Here is a 6,728-nt window from a genome sequence, read left to right on the forward strand (position 1 = left end):
GTAAACTTAAGCCTTTCCAGGCACTATATAAGGTTTTATGATTTAAGATTGAATTTTCATCTGTGGGATGTTGAATTCGCATCCTCAGGGGTTCTTAAAATCATGTTTTTTAATAAGTTCACTCATAATTAAATTTTATCAATAAGCATCTCTGAGTGTGATGATTCTGTGGTTAAATTTTGGATTTCTGACCATCTTTCTTGGGTCAGTACTATGTTTTTTTTTTTTTAACCCTCACCTTCCGTCTTGGAGTCAATACTGTGTATTGGCTCCAAGGCAGAAGAGTGGTCAGGGCTGGGCAATGGGGGTCAAGTGACTTGCCCAGGGTCACACCGCTGGGAAGTGGCTGAGGCCAGATTTGAACCCAGGACCTCCCGTCTCTAGGCCTGGCTCTCCATCCACTGAGCTACCCAGCTGCCCCCGGGTCAGTACTATGTTTTAAACATCATTCTGCTCATGGCAGCAGTAGAGAAAAATATAGATGTGTCTGATCCAAAAAGAGATAGAAATGATGGCTTCTTTGTAGGGTAGAATTTATAATGTGAATGAAACACCTGTTAGAGAAGAGATTAAGTCCGTGTCTTTGAAGGTTGAAGAAATAAGTAGAAACATTTGGGTGAAAGGCAAAGTCTCTTCAGTTCTCCTGAGAGGCCACTTAGCACAGCCATCGGGGGATGTACTGTTAGGTGTATACACGCAGCGCAATCCTCCCATCATAGCACAAACTCCTCCTTTCCAAGGGCCATGTCCGAGGCGTCACCCAACTGCTTGCATCCAGGTGCTGAGTTAACCCATGATCGCTTCTGTAGATTAGTTTATGAATCTCTGTGGGTTGTAGCAAATTCAATCCAGTTCACACAGTTACCCACCAGAATAGAGATTCCACCCCAGCAGTGATCTCATTTCTAGCCTTGAACTTCTGTGGGACCCCTCTGGGTACCCCAATAATATCCAGGACCCTGAAGGATCACTTGAGCCCCAAGGGGCATCTCTTCTGCCTTTCCTTCCTTCGTCCTGGCTCTGATTCAGACACTTGATGGTGAAGGGAATGGCCAGGTTCACACACCCATCCGGGGCACCAAGACCCTCCTCAGCCCAGGTTCTGTGCAGGGCCACGAGAGATCCGCCCTCAGTCTCTCCCTCGGGTTTGCTCATTCCGACCCGTCAGTTAAGTCCCATCCGTGTGGGCCAGAGGCGCCTCCTTTGCGTCGTGAGATACACGCTGTGTTCCCAGTGAGCCTCCTCGCCCAGAACGTTCTTGGCCCCCAGAGGCCCAGCAGTGCTCTGCGTTTGAATTCGGCCTTCTACTTATCTCGCCCTGCCGGGAATGGAGCCCGTGTGTGCTCTAGGCCTTCTGCTTGTGAAGACGTCACAACGCAGCGTTCCCGCCGGGCATCAGAGTCTGTGTATCCCGTTTGTGTCTCAGCGACTCATCTCGGACCAGCTTAACCCAGAGACAGCCTGGAAAAGGCATCCGCTGAACATTCTCTGCTCAGTCTTCCAGCACTGGAGTCATCAGAAGTCTGCCAAAGTAGTCCTATCCGTATTGAGCATCTGGGGAATTGTGCTTCTGCATGCTTAGAAACTCAACCTTCCCGCAGACTATTCTCCCCTGGACGTCCATGGGGCGCTCCAGGATGAAAAATAGGGAATGGGGCAGGAAGGGGTGAGATGAAAGGATATCCAGGACCACGTCTACCCTGTGTTTTCCATGGAGCAGGTGGGAAAAGTGGAAGAGCCCTGCCAGAAGTATGATATTGTCAGGTCTGGCCTCTGCCTTGGCAGCTATTCCTCCGTCAGCCCTTAACTACTTCTCTTGGCCTTCAATCCCCAGATTTTCATAGTTACAGCCTGCCTTAGATCCTGTTTGCTGTCCTCTTCCTCCCCGGTTATGAAACTAAGGGAGAATCTCCCTTCATTTGTTAAGCTAAAAGGGCTAGGAAACCATGGTGAACCTTGGCATATCCTGAGAGTGTGCTGGGCCAGCCACAAGGCCGGGGAAAGCTTGAACTGACACTTTTCTTATATGGACAAGGACCTGCTTCTCCTGTGATGAAGTAATGAGGGAGGAGTTGAGATCTCCTAATCCCCCCTCCTCAGTGGTTATTTATGAGTCTGAGATCTCAGGGGATGTCCAGGGGAGAGGTAAGGACAAGAACAAGAGGCAGAGAAAGAGAGAGATGAAGACAAAAGACTTGTGCTGGAGGAGAGAACTGTCATTTTTCTTTCTTCTACGTCATTTGCCCATAGTCTTCATTCCATTTACCTACTCTTCTATTTCTTAGCCAGTACTATATTGTTGTTAGATTCAAATTAATAGCTCCAGGTTCTTATTTTCCATAGTTGATTAACAATCATTTGAAACAAAGAAAGAAATAAAGGCTTAAAGTCTTAATTTTCTACTCTAAGTCAAACCACATGTTGATCCTCCTGCGTGGCTCCCTGTCTGCCTCGTGTGCCATGTTCAAGGAAGTAGAGAGACCTCAGCATGTCCCACAGCCTTCCTATATTCCTCCCTGTCCCCACATCACACAACACGCAATGTAGGAACGCAATACAGGATGCAGTCAGCCAACAATCCAGGAGGGGGAGGGGATAAAATTCCCTTAATACAATCTCCCCCTGTGATTCTATTGGGAGATGAGCATGTCGAAATCTCCCAGATTTACATGTCTAGTCTCCTCATTTCACATAACTAGTTTATATCTCTAAAGATCTTCTGGCTAGAGGTGTATAACATGTTGTACTTAACAACAATAAGAGGGAAAGAAAAGAGAAAGAAAAAAAATTATTGATAGATGCATTGACAAAATACCAATTAGGGGGCATCCCCCCTTGGCAGAAGAGTTTACATTCAGAATAAGTATGTTCAACTCCCTTCAGTTCAATTCATTATATCCCAAAGTTCACTGTGGATCTTTTGATGCAGCGTGTGATTTCTGCAGGTAACCTTATGGTACCTTCTCCAAAAGATCTGCTTTCTTGATTTGGGATATTGGCAAGTTTCTTTTCTGAAAAATTTCTCCAAAAGATTTTAAACTTTGGATTTTAGGATATTTATGTATTGTTTTGACGATTACTGCTTTATAGTGAAGTTTAAGATCTGGTACTGCTAGGCCACCATCAGTCACTTTTTTTTTCCATTTGTTCTCTTAATATTCTTGATATTTTCCTTCTTCCAGATGAACTTTGTTATAATTTTTTTCTAATTCTTTAAAAAAGTTTTTTGGTAGTTTGATAGGGATGGCACTGAATAAGTAAATTAATGTAGGTACGATTGTCATTTTTATTATATTAGCTTGTCTTACCTGTTTTTCTTCCTTTTGGATTTTGGAGAGGGTCAACTGACCACATGAAATGAAGAGTCAGTTAATAAATTATTTAAAATGAAGAAATGGTGCCTCTTGCAAATTCAATCATTACCCTGTCAGTGTCTTTCTTTTGAGTTAGCTCTATCAACAACATATTATACTTTACATTCCAGTAACAAATAGCATGCATCATAAAGCAAAGACAGAATGTTTTGGCTATGACAGATCGATCATACCCAGTGGTTCTGGAAAGTCAGTTTGACACAAGACTGCTCTTCTTCACTTAGCTGAAATCAGAGACTGCATCCTTATAATTCTACGGAATCCTCTTCATGCTTTCACCTAGATAAGAATATTTCAGCCATTTAGGAAATTAAGTAGAGAATTCCTTTTTCTTTGTTTTTTTCCCTCATTGATCACTAGTAATATTTTCCCCCTAGAATACACAGTACATGCTACCTTCTCAGAAACTCTTCAAAAAACTGTTCTTATCAGATCAACTCTGACTCTTGTGATGAGAAGGAATTTTAGATCATCTTCTCTCTTTCTCCTCCACAGCATCTCATACTTCACCCAGAGAGTACTTCTCATCTCCCTGATTCCACAGGGAAAAGCATTTCAAAGATACTTCTCCAGGTTTTGTCCTTCACAACATGATTCACAAAATGCCTTTGTCAGTATTCCATTGGAACCTGAATGACTGGTCTTCAGTGCTGGCTCTGATACCCTTCAAGGTTAGGAGTTTGGGTAAATCCCCTGGGTGTTTCAGTTTCCTCCAGTCAGTGGATAAGGGATGAAATTTGAAGGTTCAGCCCTAAATCTTGTGTTTTTTGCTGATTTAGGGGTCAATAACATTCAAGGATGTGGCTGTGAACTTTACCCAGGAGGAGTGGTGCCTATTGGACCATTCTCAAAAAGAGCTGTACCTGGAAGTTGTGCTGGAGAACATGCAGAATCTATTCTCTGTGGGTAAGGACCATTTTCTCTATTGTCTCTGAATCTGCCATTAAGGGAATGTCTTCATTCCAAGCCAAATGTACAGGATTTTGAACCTTTGTCAATGATTAAAAAAGGAAATGTACTGATCTCTGCCCACGGAACCCTCCTTTCTGCTTTTTATTTTAAAAGTCTTTGAATTATGTGATAGGAGGCTGGGATTTTACTTTCTTGCCCTTGAAATTATTTCTCTTCTGTTTTCAATAGCTTCAGGTGAAAAATTAAACCAGTGTTACAGATTTACATTCATGAAGCTAATCTCAGAAATCATCTAGTTCAGCCGCTAATTAGACCTGAAATTTGTGTGCAAATTCTTTTTATACCCAGAAATCTTTTCTGTGAAGATGGATATTGATGGGAACCCTCTACCTTCCAAGGCAGCTCCTTCCCCTTTGGGCTGGGTCTGGTCTTTAGAAAAGATTTCTTGTTATTAAGTATTAATAGAGGAGGCAAATCCAAGAAAGAGAAAATTTATAAAACTCAAGAAGATCAAATTATTTGTATGCCTAGTGGAAAGATGATATTTCTAACTCTTAAAATTGCTCTCCTTATAGTAGTTAGAAGTAGTGTACATAGACAAAGTGTGTATACATAGACTAAACTGTTTAGGAAGATATGAAAAAAAAATCAAGAGGTGAAAAAGGATAGCACTGAGAGAAAAAAGAAGAGAGAAATAACATGGGGTAAATTATATTAAATAAAGAGGCATGGGAAGAAAAACTATTACAGTGGAGGGGACAATGAGGGAGGTGACAGGCAATCAGTAAAACATTCTCATTGGGAATAATAGACTCATTGGGGTATAGAATCTTATCTTACTCTATACAGCTATGGAAGAAAAATAAGAAAAGTTGTGGAGGAAGGGAAATAATATAAGAGAGATGGAATAGGGGGAATGATTAAAAGACCCTATACAGAAGTAGGAGGAGAATAATATGGGTGGTGTAGGGAAGGGAATAATATAAGGGAGGGAAAATGGGGGTGGTGATTAAAGGAGAACTGTGCGGACAGACAGTGAAAGGAGATATCGTAGGATTGAAAGAGGAAAATAAGATGGAAGGGAATACAGAGATGGTAATCATAGTTGCAATTGTAAATGAGATGATGTCAGAGACCATATTCAGGGACAACTTGACCTGAAACAAGATTTATGATCCTAGGGAAACTGAACAAACAAGTTACCTCCCAGGCGTCGCCAAGACCAACAGCCACAAAACATAACAATAACCATTCTTCATGTTCCCTCCTGGTACAAGCAGTCTTTAGTCACCACCACCCCCCCCCCTTTACCTCAAGCATATATATTCTACCTTACACCTGCAATAAACGGAGCCTTGACACTACCAGATTGACTCTGTCTCCCTATTGCGTGCTTGGTCTCCCCCTCTCTCCCCCTATGGGTTCTTTTTAGGTGGCTGCTCCCCGAACCCCACCGTTGAAGTCCGGCAGGCCCGGATAGATGGCGCCCAACGTGTTGGGATTTGAGTAAGACAGCTTACCGGACGACTGAGAAACAGATTCCGCGGACAAAGTAAACGGTAGAGGCTGAACGGACAGCCTTGAGATAAGGGTAAGTCGTCCCATCCTCCATAGGCATAAGAAGTTGAGAGTAATTACCCCAGAGTGACTGTATGTGACTGTGTGTAATAATTGTGTGACTGAGATGGGGAAGACACTCTCAAAGGAAACTCTATTTGTTAAAGAATTAAAAAATAGTCTCAGGGAGAGAGGTATTAGGGTAAAAAAGAAAAATTTATTTAAGTTCTTCTGCTTCATAGGGGAACAATGCCCCTGGCTCATTCTACATGGCCCGGGAATTCACCCCCTTACTTGGAACAAAGTGGGTAAAGAATTGAATAGCCTAATAAAATCAGGCCAAGAGATCTCCGATGAATATTTTTCTTACTACGGACTAATCCGTGATATTCTTAAAGAAGCCAACACTAATAAACAGGTGTCCCACCTCCTTAGCTTAGCTGAAGAGGCTATCTTAGACCATAAAACAAAAATTGAGAAGGAGGAAATACCACCAGAAAAAGACAAACGCCCTCCTTCCCTCTTAGATGAACCAATTGAAAATTCCTCCCTTAGGGAACCCCTTGTCCCTTCCAAACCCCACCTTTATCCTGTTCTATATACAAACCCCGAATCAGAGAACATACTTAAACCCAATTATCAGACAGAGCTAGAAGAAGAGGCCGCCCGCTATCAGGACAGCAATCGCCTGGAAAACAGGCCCCCCCTGCAGTATAAAAACAAATCTTTCCCGCACGATCTCTGTGGCAGCCTCACTCCTCCTATTTTTTCCGTACTTCCTGGCTCTGAGAATCTTAAAGAGGCCACAAAACAACTCAGCCAGCAAGTTACTGAACTTAAAAATTTCCTAGGACTTCAAAAGGAGGTGCATACATTAACCAACCA

Source organism: Monodelphis domestica, chromosome 3 (assembly GCF_027887165.1).
Source record: "Monodelphis domestica isolate mMonDom1 chromosome 3, mMonDom1.pri, whole genome shotgun sequence".
Classification (NCBI taxonomy): Eukaryota; Metazoa; Chordata; class Mammalia; order Didelphimorphia; family Didelphidae; genus Monodelphis; species Monodelphis domestica.